We start from the raw sequence: 17519 nt of genomic DNA on the forward strand, positions 1-17519 counted from the left end.
TCTTCATTGCTACATAGAAAATTGGCATATCAATCAAAATATGTTCCCTGCATAGATGTTATGTCATCATTAATAGGTATAGGTTATAACTATGATGTTAGAGGTATGGAATTTATTTTGTAGGACTAACATCATCAATGGGAAAGTTGTATTAGCAACTGGGGGCTATAGGCAAGCACACGCAAGGAAAGGCCTCTAGTTACTCTCAAGGTAGGGAGCTAGTCCCTATACGCAATGACCCCCTAATTTGTCCATCTCTTTATTCATCAAAATAATGACATAAAATATATCTTTATGTTGTTTCTAAATTTTATTGTGTCTCTTATTTGTAAATAAACACACAATCAAATCCAAAAATAACATAAAGATATATTATGATCGTGGAAAGCGGATATCGCTAATGACATAAAAACTAAGATTTTAACCTCCTTATCTTCATCTTCCACATTTTTATAACCCACCACCTCTTCTTGAACAAGCTCAACTTTTAGTTTTTCAATTGAAAAATCTAAAATATGTTTAAATGCTTTTAATTTTAAGTTCCAAATAAAAAGGATTACACTTGTAATTAAGAACAGATTATGTTATATTTTCGTATGTGTGTTTGGTCTAGGATGAACCGTTTGAAATGTTTGGACGGGCATTTCAAAGAGAACAGATTATGTTATATTTTCATATGTGTGTTTGGTCTAGGATGAACCGTTTGAAATGTTTGGACGGGCATTTCAAAGAAGCCTCTTGTTATGTGTGTTTGGTCTAGGATGAACCGTTTGAAATGTTTGGACGGGCATTTCAAAGAGAACAGATTATGTTATATTTTCATATGTGTGTTTGGTCTAGGATGAACCGTTTGAAATGTTTGGACGGGCATTTCAAAGAAGCCTCTTGTTATGTGTGTTTGGTCTAGGATGAACCGTTTGAAATGTTTGGACGGGCATTTCAAAGAAGCCTCTTGTTTTACGAACGATCAATGATTCGTCCAGTGAATAAAATTTAAAGAAGATGAGTCCGAATTGCATAAACTATTTTGAATGAATGTACGTTTTGATTTCAATACAAAATTCCTCCGCACGTTATACGGACATATGTTGGTGAGAAAAGTTTCCACAGCGTTGAGTCAAAATAATTCTATTCAACAATTTCCACGCACTTGGGAAACAAATTTCAAGGCACGTGATAAATAAACTTTAAAGCATATTGGTAAACACACTTAAAACTTCAAAGCACGTGATATTGACAGAGTGAGAAAAATGTGTGTTAGAGCATGCGCTGGGTCTTTTATTAGAAATATAAATTTGCCATTTCTTGTATTTAATTTGGTAATTAAATTGTACCATCAATATCAAACCACATAGAGATCATCTTTCATCCTAGTGAATTACATTAACACTAGCAATTGCACCTTGGTGTGCAATGGGTATACCGAATAGGTGTGGAAGGTTAATTAAGGAATTTTTTGGTCTATTTTTTGTATATATTTGTGTAGTATATAAGGTCATTTGGTAGGGTATTTAGCAAATGATGTTGTTTGTATAACAAAGGTCTTCATAAGGAAGTGGTAGCTTTAAATCAACTATGCATCCACTTTCAGATATCCAAACATGACTTAAACAAAACCTTTAAATTAGGAAGATAATCAACCTCCATTATCGATAAGCTCATGTTATGTTTATAATAGGGAGAGGGAAAGAGAGGGAGTTATAGGGATAGAAAGAGCGAGAGATAGAGGGGTAAGGAGATATACATAGAGAGGAAGATAGAGATGGAGATGGAGATGGAGATGGAGAAGAAGAGGGATGTGGAGAGAAGGGATAGATAAAGAGATGAAGGAGAAAGGGATAGATAGAGATGGAAGAGAGAGAGAGAGAGAGAGAGAGAGAGAGAGAGAGAGAGAGAGATGGATGGGAAAATAAAAATGGAAAGATATAGATATAAATAGGGAGAAGTAGAGATAGAGAGAGACAAAAAGGAATAGGAAGAGACCGCAACCATGGTTTGTCAAGCAAAAGGCTCTACCTGTACCACAGTTGTTACTCTAGGAGAATTCTTTGTCTGGATAGCGACAAGCGTTTGTTCAGGTTGCAAATCATGATTAGCTTTTGTCATGAACTTATCAAAACTCATGGTAGAAGTATCAACCTCAGGAAAAGTTACACTGGACAAGACATCACATGAGGGATTCACATTAAAAACAGTATCCAAGCCACCATGAGAAGTCTCAACAAGTATTTCTATGCTAGCACAAACAAACATACTCGGTTCCACATGATCTACATGAGTGGAGAAAGAGTCCACATCTGTTTCAATTGGAGACATGGATACATCCAATGACAATTGAGGAACATTTGTATGAGGAGAATCTGAGACTATTGAAGGGGGTGATCCTGCTATATTCTCCTCATGAGTGTCATTTTTAGCATCAATAACATGAATTTGTACCAGGGGTTTCTCCTTCTCTTTCAATGACACTTCCGGTGGAGGAATAACCAAAGCCTTGCTAACCCTTAGCTTGATTCTAGTACCAGAAGAGGAAGCACCTTCTTTGGACTTGATTCTGACCTCATATCTTCACCTAATTAGTCCAGCTAAATCACTTTCTACTCCACCTTTAATCTTGATGGTCTTGACATTATTATTTTTGAGCCAAGCGTTAATGTTAGCAAGGATGGGCTAAAATCTATCAAAAATAGAATCACACTCCTTCTTTGACCATTGAGGAGAGGGAAGAGGAGCTTCTGCAAATCTTTGTTCTGTGTATTTTGGGTCAAGGATTTTCCCGTCATCCACCATTCCTTCTAGGATCTTGGTTAGATCCACATCTACAATTTGCTCCAAGATGAGTCTGATATAATCCATTCTCTTGATGTCTTCTTCGGTTCGGAGATCAACTGACACATCCTCAAGGCAATGAACATGAGTGAAGGCCCTCTTGATTTTGTCCTTCATCCCTTGTTAATCAAAATCCTTCCTCTCCTTGAACTTCTTCAACTTGATTTCTTGAAGTTTTGTTTTCATCGCCTTGCCTCTTGCTAAGGTGGTCAAAGAATACCGACCAATCTGTAATGGATTGTGAGAAGAAATATTGATACCTAGTTTGTGATTGGCTAGTTGTATTGCATGAACTGCCATCAGTTGTTTAGATAACTCCATTAGATGGATGATCTTGTTGGTAGGATACCTATAAGGTAGCATGTATGGTTCTCCTTCAAAACATCCAACTCTGATATAAATAAAAGTTGAGAACTGCAGAAACAAACATCCATATTCATTCACCTTTCTCCATGTTGCCTTAGAGACTCTTTTGTTATTGAACAAGAATCTACAACACTGTGATGACAACTCAAAAGAGTAAGAACATCTTCAATAGCTATCGGGGATTCCATGAGGTTAAAAGCTTTGAAAACCATTGCTCACATCAAGACTTCCATAGGTATTTATCATGAACCAACTTGGACCAACACAAAGATGCTTTGTGAACAAACTTTGGACGGTGATATAAGTGAAAATCGGATCTCGGAGAGTTGATTGCAAGTAAGGGAACCTTCATAACTCCCACTTGTAATTGTGTCTTCAAGGCCTGACTGCAAGTGTGAGTGTGAAGCTTGAAATACGAGTGATAATGAATGCTTGTAACCGGGTCCTAGAGATTCGATTGCATATGAAAAATATTCAATGTAACTCTTTGGAGTAATTTGTGTTGGAATCAATGAACACTTAGAGGGGGGGGTGAATTAGTGTTCCGATATTTACAAATTTGTTAATCTAATTCTTTATCCACCAGATGCACAAGTAAGAAACCGAGATGCAGAAACACAAAGGAAACAAGCACATAACCATAACACCAATATTTTTACGTGGAAACTTGGAAAGGGAAAAACTACAGTGGGATTGAGTATCCACAATATCATTATACTATGTCCAGTAGTAAAACAATATTACATGAGGGGAATGCACATGCATTCAGGCACGCTGCCTAGAGCTCACTACTCAATTACAAAAGGGCTACAACCCGGAGGAAGGCTCACTACCTTACAGGCTAATGCAAAATGATTACAATGAGTAATAAACTGAAGAAAAGTATTTGATTATGCTAAATAACAGTTCCAGTTAGGCACAAAGTGATCCGTTGTACTGTTCTGATAAACTGCTCTATTTTGCTCTACTACTGATAACCAGATCAACAAAACTCAAGGTGTGCATGTGAAACTGCACTCAATCGCTCCCAAAATAATCTCACATGTCATATCAACTCACAAAAGCATTAACCTAGTCTAGCATATATATCCACACTAACAAAATTGATCTCCCACAAGTCGGCTTCTCAAAATAATAGAATATGAAATGTGTAGCTTAAAGTTGGCTCAAATCTTCACAAAACCATATTCCGGATCCAAAACATATGATCACACCCTTTCCATAAGACGGTCCAATTACCTCGAACTTACCAACAATCACCGAAATCACCTCAAAGAATCTGGTCCACATGTTACACCATCAATAATGAAGATAACTCTCTTTTATTGTTCTACCAGATACCAGACCTTCTAACATGCATAAGAGACATCACTAGATGATAGTATTGCATGATAATCTGCTTCACATACTCTATCAACTTAACTCAAATGAATGGAACCAAAAAACACATCACTGGATAAGAGAATTTTTCACCAACATTGTACATTGATTATCACCAACAAACATGTCAAAACTTACTCAAGACATCCGGATATCCCAAAATCCATACCGGATAGGATCAATATGCTAAGTTGCCATCAATGAAAACTCCTAAGAAATATCATGCACCAGACATCATCAATCTTTACTGAAGCATCACCAGAATAGTATCTTATGCCAACAATCTCCCAGTTTGGTATTGATGGCAATCACTGTGAAAAATGATAAGTGTTCCAAAACACCAAAATCTGCAAGCAATCCGACAATCTAAAATTTGTACACTCAAATGACTCCCCCTAAGAATGATAATCATTTTTCACTGCTCTTTCCCAACTCTCTCCCCCTTTGACATTAATGGAAAAGGGTAGGAATCCACCAAAACTTATGTACAAATGAATGCAATAATTTACATGAATTTAAAAATGTCTGCATAAGTGACCTTCAAGGATTTCAAGTAGTCATTCCATCCTCTCAGGAAACAATCTAAAACATTAATCAGAGCACTAAACATGTATGCATGAACTTCAATGCCTTTTAGATCTAAGGGCACCGATTTACCTAAAGCACATACTGCATCCTGTTGTGCTACAAGTAAGGTGTCCATCCAGGGAGTGATCGGACTTCTCAATTCTCCCACTCTTCTTAACATTTGCTCTTTTTCCTTATTCAAGCCCTTTATTTTGTCAGTAAAATCTATTATTTGAGCTTCAAGGGAACTTGAAAAAATTGAATGAGGGGCAAATGAATGACCAATACTTGCTAGTTTCCCTTCAAGATCTCTAATTTTCTTATCAATATCCACAATATACTTGGGCAAAAATAGACATGATTTGAATATTTTTTCACCTTTATCTAATGCATCTTGTACACTTTTTACTACAGACTTCAAAACTTCCCTACTAACTTCAATTGTTTTCAAATAGGTTTGAAGCCTCATCTCATTGAACTTACTCAAAACCTTTATATCTATAGATTTCTCGAATGATACAAAATTAGATTCTACTTTATTTAACATATCTTTAAGCTTACCGGAGGGTGAGTCGTTGCTAATCTGCTTAAGGTTAGGCAAAACTTTCTCCAAAACTACAGTTGTCAAAGATATTACCTCTTTCTCTTTTGAAGAGAACTTGAGTAAGTCCTCGCTGGCCTTGATTTGCGCAAGGGTGGCCAATTTTAGTTGTTGAAGAGGGGACATGGTGCTTAGATCTATTGGACCATGAGAAAGATCATCCTCAACTGCAATCTGCTTTCCTTTATCAAAAATAGTGGCTTTTGTCATGGTGGACGGAGCTTTGTCTGATTGCTCTTCACCCTTCTCCTTCCCAACTACTTCATTCTTATCCTTTTCACCCTCTTGGCCATCATCTTTAGTATTTCCCGCTTCACCTAACTCCTTAGCTATCATCTCTACAATGATCTCAATCTCTGGGGGATCCTGAGTAGCATTACCGAAGTTGTCCACTGCTTGATTATTAGAGGTATCAACTGGAGTTTCCTGTCCAACCGGATCTACAGATGACTGATCTTGTTGTTCACCGAGAACATCTGCAGGCACATCTAGGATAGATAGAGTATCCTTAGACTCGGAGACTGCTGCTTGTTCTTCCAGAACATATTTTTCTTGAGAAGAGTCTACCGGATTCACATCAACTCTCTGATCAATCAAAAGTTGTCTTAAAATTGTTTCAGTTTCCTTTATCATTTCATCTTTCTTTCCTATCATAAGTTTATTTACCCTTCTCTTTCTTCAAAATCTATCCTTGGCAAGTTTCAGTAACCGAGTGACTTCATCTCTAGAAATAACAAGATATATTTACTAGCACATATTCTTTTATTCTCTCATCCTCAAGTGAAGTTGTATGTCTCCTTGCATACAAAATGTCATACAAGCTCTTGGGGATCATAGATGATAATTCTAACAAAACACTAAATTTATCCATATATGCTACAATTGCTTCTTCAACTGCTCGCTAGTCTTTTCCTCAAAATTCTCAGAATATACATCTAAACATTTTTCAAATTTCCATCTTTCAAAATCTCATCAATTAACTATTGCAAAGTCAATGGAGGCACAATATCAAATGCACCTTCTATCTTACAGGATTTAAGAGCTTGATCTATCTCAAATTTCTTCTTCTTGCTGGCTCTAGCCTTTCTGAATGGCTTTCCTTGTGACTTAGCTTTCTTGGTAGGAGGAGCATCACCGGATGTGGGCTTCCAGACTACCCTTGCATAGGTGGCAGTCTTCTTTACTTCCCTCACCTCTTCATCCGACTCAGTTTCCTCTTCTGCTGGAGCATATTTCCTTGAAGATTTCTCCTTCTTCCTCTTCTCGGTGCCACCAGTAGATACTGTTGGTTTAGGCTTGGGTGGAAGCACCAACTTTTGCACACTAGAGATAGGTGCAGATTTGCTAGGCTTGGCCTTGGACTACTTGGGAGGGGTCAGTTTAGCTTGTGGATTCACCACATCTTCCTCCTTCAGAATGTTTTTCTCCCTTGATTTCTGCACAGCTTCTATGGTGATACCCATTTGCTCAGCAAGTTCCTCGACCTCCTTCCTCGTCTTCCTTTACCTTGCGGGCCCAGTGAACTTTTTATGCAAGTCTAGGTCTTTCTCTTGGAAAGTTCCAAATCTTTCTTCCTCCTAATCGACTGGTTGGCTCAATATGTGTTGAGCATACGCATCAAGCATGACAACATCAATCTCATACCCCATGGGCATGATCCAGACTGTTCTAGGATCAACAACCTCCATATGGCACTGATCCTTATCAACTATAAAATAAATGGTCTTCTCATATTTATGTACTTTCTTTGGGAATTCTCTCTCTGGCTTTCATAGTACCTTGGAAGTTCTTGAAATAGCCCCATAAGGCAGATATTCTCATCACATTGTCACCAATACCCAACAACCCTTCCTTAATTTGAACAGCCACCGATTTGTCATAAGCCCATTGGACTTTTCCTATATCGGGGATCTCATTCATGAATTATCATGCTAAGCAAACAAGAAGGGATCCAAAATTGAAGGTATGCTTCTTATCTTTCTTTAATTTCTTCAAGTTTCTCAACAATTCACTTAGGAGTACTGAACAAAGATCACACCTTTTATCCTCCTTGAGCATCTGATATGCAGTGAATATTGTAGTACCCAAGACTGAGTTCTGCCCACTTGATTGATACACCTTGCACACCACCACCATTGAGGCAAATCTTACATCATGCTCAACAATATCGTTGATTGTCATCAACCAGTTGTCATATTGAGAACTAGTAACAATTGCCATAGTGATGTTCTGAATTTTCCTCAAACTCTCACCGGTTGCACTCAAGCATGTGACTGCCTGAATGGCCTATTTCGTAATCTTATATGGTATGTCTAGTGAGATGAACTCATCATGAACCTTGATTAGAATGTACTGGATCCATTCCGCTTCATCAAATACCGGGAAATGGATAAACTGTGCAAAACCTTTGTCATGAAGAATCTTATATTCTGGCTTCAGATTTCCAAGACTGTCTGCCATGTGCTTATTACAGAGGGTAAGTATGTCTGCATTGCCAAGTTCTTCAATATCACAGTGAATGTATGCCCTGATATCTTCATTATAAAGAACGTCATATGGAACTGAAGAAAACATTCCTTCTGGATCATCTTCAACCAATTTGAAGGGATGCCTTTTGAAAACGGGCCTTGCCCTCTCAGAAATCTCAACTACCAGAGGGGTAGCAATACCAGATGCAAATGCTATGGCGAATTTAGGGTTTAAAAGATAGCTCATGAATGAATAAATACCTCTTGATTCACAATTGGATGCAATGAATCGCTGAATGATCGCTTCAAGCTTGGTTTATATTGTTGAATATCTTTCACTCTTTTGCACTTCTCTTTTCTCTTGATTGCATTGTGAGGAATAATCTTTCTGAAATGCCTTTTTAACCTAATTTGGAGTTGTAATAAATGCTCAACCTTAAAGCTTCCAATTATCTTACTTTTCATGAAATCTTCCGGATATCACTTGCATGATTGATCTAGATCTTCTACAACCTTTCAGAATGGTTATTGATCTCTGAAGAGGGGGTTCTACCGATCTGCATGAGAAACCCCCTAAGCCCAAAAAGCCCTAGTTACTGGATGAGGTTCCATCACCAGATTTAGGTGTGGAGCCATTCTACGCATTTTGATCTTCTTTTTTTAACCACATTTTCTTATGTTGATCTCTAATTTCCTCTACCTTTGCTTTTCCTTTTTCATCAAATTTGTTCTTGTTCACCGGATCATTGATCCTGCTTCTGCAATATGACCTAGTTTGTTGCATGCATGACAGACAACATTCCTCTGCATAGGCCTAAAGTTCATTTGATTTTATCTCATCTTGCATTGGTTAGATATATATCCAAACATCCCACATGCAAAACATCTCTTATTCTAGAAATTGAGCATCATTTTGCACATATTTGACTTATGTCCAAAATTGTTGCATTTGAAACATTGACCGGTAAAGGTAGGACCATTATTCATCATACTATTCATCATCCCATTATTCATCCTACTTCTGCATTGGTTTGCCATATGACCGAATTTATTGCAAGTAAAACATCTACCATTGAATTTATAGGCATTAGGCTATCTTATCAAAGGTTTCTTGCTTTGCTAATAATTAGATTTTGCATTGCTCTATCTAGAACCGAAGGACTCTCTTTTCTCATATCCAAGTCCTCGTATGTCTTTTCCATGTCTCTAACTTTCCAGCATCTCATCCAACTAGGCTGAACTAGCTTTTAACTTCTCTTTGTATTCATCAGCAGTAGTCAACTCATCTCTCAAAATTATGATATGTCTTTCAAGTTCTTGCCCATCATTCTTTGTTTGCATCAACTCAAGATTCAACTAGTCATTCTCATAGGTTTGTCTGCTACATTTATCTGATCTTTCCTTCAAATATTGAGTCAAGCTTTCTTCATTCTTCTTTCGGTCTTCAATTTCCTTAGTCAGCTTCATCACAATAGATTACATCTCATTCTTCAAAACTGCATTCTCCTTGGCTAGCTTCTCACATTTATCTGTCTTATCTTGTTGAATTTGATTGTCAACGCTTTGTTCTTCTTTCTCCTTCACCTTGTCCATCAGCTCCTTTCTCTTTTCCCAAGAAGTGTTCAATTGATCTTTCAAGGTTTTAATGAAGTCTTCAACAACATTCAGATTTCTTTTCAAGTTGCTCTTTTCCTTCATTGTTGCATCAAGATCTTCAAGTGCCACACTAAGTTTTCTCTACAAACCGAAGTCCATTGATTCAATCTTTTGGATCTTCCTCGAGCTGTTAGGCTTCCTCCAAGGAACAAGGCTCTGATACCAATTGTTGTAATCAATGAACATTGAGAGGGTTGGGGGATGAATCAATGTTCCAGTATTTACAAATTTGTTAATCCGATTCTTTATCCACTAGATGCACAAGTAAAAAACTGAAATGCAGAAACACAAAGCAAACAAGCACATAACCATAACACTAATACTTTTACGTGGAAAATTGGAAAGGGAAAAACCACAGTGGGATTGAGTACCCACAATATTATTATACTATGGCTAGTAGTAAAACAATATTACATGAGGGGAATGCACATGCATTCAGGCACACTGCCTAGAGCTCATTGCTCAATTACAAAAGGGCTACAACCTGGAGGAAAGATCACTGCCTTATAGGATAATACAAAATGATTACAATGAGTAATGAACTTAAGAAAAGCATCTGATTATGTTAAATAACAGTTTTTGTTAGGCACAAAATGATCCATTGTATTGTTATGATAAACTGCTCTGTTCTACTCTGCTATTGATTACCAGATCAACAAAACTTAAGGTGCACACGTGAAATTGCACTCAATCACTCCCAAAATCATATCACATGTCATATCAACTCACAAAATCATTAACTAAGTCAATCTTATATATTCACACTAACAAAATTGATCTCCCACAAGTCAGCTTCTCAAAATATCAAAATATGAAACGTGTAGCTTAAAGTCAACTCAAATATTCACAAAACCATATTCTGGACCCAAAACATATGATCAAACGCTTTCCATAAGACAATCCAATTACCTTGAACTTACCAACAATCACCAGAATTACCTCAAAGAATCCCGTCCACACGTTACACCATCAACAATGAAGATAGCCATGTTTTACTGCTCTACTAGATACCAGACCTTCTAACATGCATAAGAGACAACACCAAATGATAGTATTGCATGATAATCTCCTTCACATACTCAATCAACTTAACTCAGATGACTGGAACCAAAAAAGATCCCCAGATAAGAGAATTTCTCACCAACACTATACACAAATTATCACCGACAGACTTAGGCCAAAACTTACTCAAGACATTCGGATATCCCAAACTCCATACCGGATAGGATCAATAAGTTGAGTTGCCATCAATGACAACTCATAAGAAATCCCATGCACTATACATCATCAATCTTTATCAAAGCATCACCAGAATAGTTCGCACTTGAAACCGGACCATGAATGCATCCTTAAATGCATATCATAAGATATGAGCTTACTTGTAGTCAGGTCACAAAGACCCGATTGCAAGTGATATGTAGATGAAATGCAATGTGAATGATAATGCGCAGTTGGAAAGAACACGAAAATCTCCAAACCAGGTTAACTCTTGAAGAATGATGACAAGAGGGCAAGACATAAATTTAAGAACTACTTGCAGTCGAGTCTTGAAGACCCGATTGCAAGTAGATTTTAGATTACAAAGGAGAGTGAACTTGAATCGAAACACACAAAACTCGCCAGTGCATCTTCAAAGGCATAATGCGAACCTTTATCACTTGTAATCAGGTCCATAAGAACTGACTGCAAGTACCCAATACGTATGCACTTACAAATAATGAAATGCATACAAAAGAAACGTGAAATTTGACTAGAGGAAATCATGATGGAAAAGACCAAAATGGAGCAAGGAATGCATAGAAGGATAAGCGAAGAAGAAAAAAAGCGACTAGCATAAAAAAATGCGAAAAACTAGAATGTCAAAAACCTTACACAAAATAACAAAGAATTTGCAAAATAGCAAGAACATACCCGAAAAAGATAAATCCGCTTAGCCAAAAAACACAACTAGAAAGAGAAATGAAATTTTGAAATGAACTTCTCAAGGGCTCTTATAGTCAATATGGAAGAAAGACTCCTCCTAAAATACAATATCTTCATACATAAATGCTACTCCTCCAAGGAAATTGGGCTCAAAGATATCGATTCAATAACTCTAAACTTCCTACACAAGAACTTGTAGTCGGGTCCCAAACCCACGACTACAAGTAGATAAATACTAATTTAATTGTAAAGGAAATCACTTGTAATCGGGCTTTTGACACACGACTACAAGTAATAGTGAAATAAAAAAAATCGGGTTTCTAACTTGCAATTACAAGTGGAAAAAAGGATATAATTTTAGATAACAATCAATCCACTTGCAATTGAGCCTTAGATATCCAATTGCAAGTTGGAGTCTAACTTGTAATTGCAACAAAAAGACCCCCTACTTGCAATCCAAGACCCCAAACCCTAAATTACACAAAAGAGGACAAAAAACACAACTAAAAACAACCAAAATTTGAACACAAAAATTTTCACAATGAGCTAGACATTATTCAAGATAAATTTGTCATCGAAAAGTGTTCCTATATATGAGGACAACACAAACGAAAAAATTTATGCCTAGCTCGCCTCATATCAAAACATAACATAACAAGTAGAGCATTTAGTGCAACTATTAGTTCCTCGCGTCACATTTGAAAACAAATTTGAAGGCATTTTGTACAAATATATTAAATATTTTTGAGTGGATAGGTTAAAACGCCACTACAAAACAAAATTAAATGCACTGTCTCTAATGGTATTAGATATATGGAGAAACATGACTTTCAAAGTAATAGACAAGATTCAGGATTCGAGAGGTTTTCACGAAAGTCAATTAGGGGAGAGGAGCTAGTACGTGTGTGGGGTCCAAAACGTGTTATAGTAGCTGTGTTGTCTAGGGCCCACAATTGAGCGCCTAACCTGCCAAAACGTGTCATAAGCATCCCCCAAATATAGACATATTCAAAGCAATAAGTTTCCCACTAAAAACTCAACACATTTTAGGAACGAAGTTTAAAATTTATATATTTAAATAGAAAACAGAGTGAGTAATGTAATCAGTCAAAAAAAATAGATTGCCAATAACATGACCTCAACTTCCCACGTGCACAATCCAACATGCCAAAAAGTGGGCCGAATTATAAAAAATAAAGTGTCTTTCTAAAAGCATAACCATGGAAAATATGTCACATTTACAGACCCTGACACCAACTAAAAGAACAAAAATAATAAGTTCATATTGCCACCGACGCACACATGGACCCAAAAGTGGCCCGTCAAATATCACCTAAACAAATGTTTAGGTCCATGTGTGTGTCATTAAACGTGACAACATTAACACAGTTGCCAACCCTCTGTCCCATTTGTCCAGCTCGAACCACCACATACTAGTCAATTCTCGCATGCATATTGCTCATGTCACGACCACTCCCACTTGCATCCATAACAAGAAACATTTAAGGCCACCATATTCCATACAAAAATAATCAAGTCAAACTTAAATGAATTGTGTTTGCAAACTTAATGGAGATTCAAATTTCAAATTCAAAACGGTACAAAAAGACACAACATGTTTGTATAATAAAGACAAGGTCTCATCTCATTGCTCTATTGAGAAAGACACAACAAGCATCAAAGAGGAGAAAACAAACACACCAAGTAGAGGACCTTGACCAAAAAGACACAACACATTGAAGAGGACCAACAATACATACGAGTAAGCAGACCTGAAGAGTTTTCCAGGTATTAATCTTGTTACTGACCTACATGTTCACAGTCCTCCTTTACCGACTCAATGAAAAAAAAAATTGTCCCTTCACTTTCACACTCGACTTAATTTGTTCAAATGAATTGTTACATTTATGTTTAAAAAATATACTATTACAAAGCTTACCAAAAAAATATGGAAAAAATCATCGTCATATGCCCGCACACCTTCAATTCTTTGGGACCCCTAGGGGACCATTCACCTAGAAGTCTCGCAAACTGTATTTTGGCTAGGGTGGCCACTACTCTTCACCATCTTGCCCACTTGGACCTCCCTCTGCCTCTGTTACATTCCCATCAGGGCCCGACTCTTTCTCACGCAGAAATTGTTCCAACAATATCCACCCCACTACCACTTATGCCCTCCTTGTCTCCCGGTCGTTCCCAACTCTCCATCTAATAAAGGGGAAGAGGGTAGTAACCCCACCATCCTTGTGCCCATTCATGAGATCAAAACCAATTCTTGGGATTTTCGTGAGGAGCAAACCATGGAGGCCATCAAGCCATTCTTCCCCCACACATGCCTTCATCAACCACTCTACCTTGTCCGACCTCTTCCCAATCACCAACCCCCATGCAACCACCATGCTAACGATATCCACATTTGTGCGATACCCATGACGTGTTTGCATGAAGCAATCTGCAAGAAACACCTTCAAAGCAGTCATGAATTCCTCCTCATGGTACTTGAATATGGATTTCAAGCTTTTGTCAGATATGTTGCCGACAAAAGCCAATTGTTGCTTCACTAGTAAAGGGTGAACATGGCTTCCATTTTTCCTGCAACTTCCCAATAGCCAGTCGTCCACTATAGAGAAGAAGAAACCTACCAAAACTATCCATGAAATTCCTTCTTTGCCCCTTTAAACTTTGCTAACTTCTAAATTAAATGGCGACTGAAATGCTTTCGTGGACATGGTGGCGACCAAAATATATCGTATCTCTTCCGACTCAATGCACACTTCCCATTTTGATTTTCCAAACTCCACCTCATCCTACTAGCGCATGGAATTAATTGTCATACACATCGTAATTCACAAAAGGACTTTGTATTTATTATGTTTAATGGGATTATTATTCCCTCACTCGATATCAGTCATTTATGAAGCAATTAATAATGTCCCTTTGTAATTCCCATGCATACACACTTACTTGGCTGCTTCTTGTAGGGGAGAGGAGCCAGAACATGCGCACACTATCTTCGGGGGTCCACGTGGCTACCACCTTTGACTATTGGCCAGGTAGACAACTGAGTTGGCTACCCCAAAACAAAAAATACACAAACTTATTTACATACATGTATGTACATACATAATTACATACTTGTCTTTACATTTAACTATATACACATATATGTAAATATACATATATGAAAAATTACATATATGTATGTATACATACATATATGTATATTTACATATACGTATGTATACATTCATATATGTATGTATACATACATATATATATATATATATATGTATGTATACATACATGTATGTATGTATACATTCATATATGTATATTTACATATACGTATATTTACACTTATGTATGTCTTCAACTCTATCCTTCAAACACTATCATACAAATAGTGCATGAAACTGTGATTCAAAACACACCTACATTTATATACACATCCATATATACACAAATGTATGCATATACAAGTTCACATATAATGTATAGTGCCTTAAAATCAGTAATTCGCGATCCCTCTAACACTGATTCTTAAACCATTCACCAAGGAAATTGAAACATTTAATCAAACACCAAATCAATCTTGCAATTCAAACTCTCAAGCTCTTTAATTGACTCCAAGAAATAGTGACAATGAAACCCTCAACCAAAGAATCCCTTAAAGTGGTTTACAATGAGACCCTCCAGGTTATTTTAGACAGTGAAACAAATAGTAAACCAAAACACAATTTGCTTTGTACTATACATATATGGAAATGAATATGTATGAATTTTGGAAATACAAGTGTATATAAAATCATGTCCATAAATGAATTTGGAAACATCTATATATGTGTGTGTGTGTGTGTGTGTGTGTGTGTGTGTGTGTGTACATATATGCATATAAATACACAATTTCATATAATATATTTCTTTTTCTTTTTCTGATTGTATACCTTCACTCTTTGAATTACTCAAAATATTTCATCCTCATTATCCTTCCACTGTCACGCTCATGCTCACTGTCATGTCCCTGTTTGTAAATGACCACTCAGTGTTGTACTGTAAATACATGTTTTGAGGTCACATGATATATATTTTTTTTATCTAAACCATGATGCAAATGACTATGGACAAGTCAGAATGATACATTTTGGACAACACACATGGATACAATAGAGCGTGGAAATGTCAAACATAGATCAACACTATCAGATTGTAAAAAATTATGAAAACGATAGGCTAAACTATTAGAAGGCCCATCACACACTAACAAGTCAAGGTCTTATTGCAACCCTCCCTCAAAATGATGTAGGTGATGAAATCCTGAAATATCTCTGTGAATCTATCGCCTCGTTCCATTCCACAATTCTACCCACAAAATGAGCAGTTCACATCCCATTTCCATGCATTCGAGCACAACAAGAGTGGATTGCAAAGCATGCTCATATTGTTCACCAACTCTTTGTCTGTCCATACCCCTGTGATGATCTTGTCTTCCCCACAAGATCTTGTTTCTATTCAAAATCATTCAAGCTCAGGCTTGAATCATGGCAAACCAACTATATCAATAATTTTTTCTTTGAAAACTTTGGTCCTGAAGTTGGACAATGCTCTGAAAAATTGCCATGGCAACAAATGCTTGGTACAGTAGTGAATGAACAAATCCCATCATGAATTTTTACCAAAGTATACATTCAACCTAATTGTAAGCCTAATACCCCTTCCTGACTATACAATAAAGTAATTATTTGGAAAGAACCCATTCCAGGCACACCACCACATCTAGTTGACCCCAAAGGTTTCGACCTTGAATCCCTACCAGAATAAGTGTTGCATTATTTATACAGTTACTATTTTAAACCCATACTGTAGAAGTGTCGAGTACAATAAACAAATAAACAGTTGTAGGCCTAACTCTAGACAAAATATTACATTTCGTAAAGGGAACCATAGTCCTACTGTTCAAGCATCATTGTCATCTTGCACTTTGTTGTCATTCAGTCTGAAAATGCACCTCACTTCCATAACAAGCATCACTGTTAGTATTGATCAGCAGGCATTGGTCTACAACATCACATGGTTAGTTGGTTCCATCTCACTCTACCAAATTTCAAATTGTATACCAGTTCTCTTGTGACATATAAAATTAAACATATTATTCATATTAGTGTATACTTGCTATTAATCTGCATAATATAAATGATTCTACAGTCACCATACGTGTTCTTATTGTTGTGTGTAGATGAGGAAGGCAAACAAGAAGGCCCCTCCTGGTGCAAAGAGAACAACATGCACGAGGGTGCGTTCACATAAAAGAGGATGTGGGTTCCTTGTGGAGCTAGAAACCCCCCCTCCTCTTGAGACCAATCCAAACCCTATACCACCGATAGTGGAGGATCGTGATCAACAACCTATCTTGCCCACGGTGGAGGATCGTAGTCCACCTTCAACTACAACAAAAGTAATGATGCAACAAAAGTTGTGGTCAGCAAGTGACATGGAAGGTTCCCTCCATGATGTTGAGGAGAATGACATGTCCATAAGGAGTGCATCAAAGAAATGGGGCATCCCAACTGCAAAACTATCAAAATGGTTGGGTGATCTAACAACCATATCAAGGAAAGGTCCACCAACAATCCTCACCACTGAAGAAGAAGAACATATTGTTCAATGGTGCCAAGAGATGGCTGCAGTTGGTAGTGGCCTCGAGATCGTCAACTTGAAGGCAGCTGTGTCTC

This window comes from Cryptomeria japonica, chromosome 6, assembly GCF_030272615.1.
Source record: "Cryptomeria japonica chromosome 6, Sugi_1.0, whole genome shotgun sequence".
In the NCBI taxonomy this organism is placed as follows: domain Eukaryota; kingdom Viridiplantae; phylum Streptophyta; class Pinopsida; order Cupressales; family Cupressaceae; genus Cryptomeria; species Cryptomeria japonica.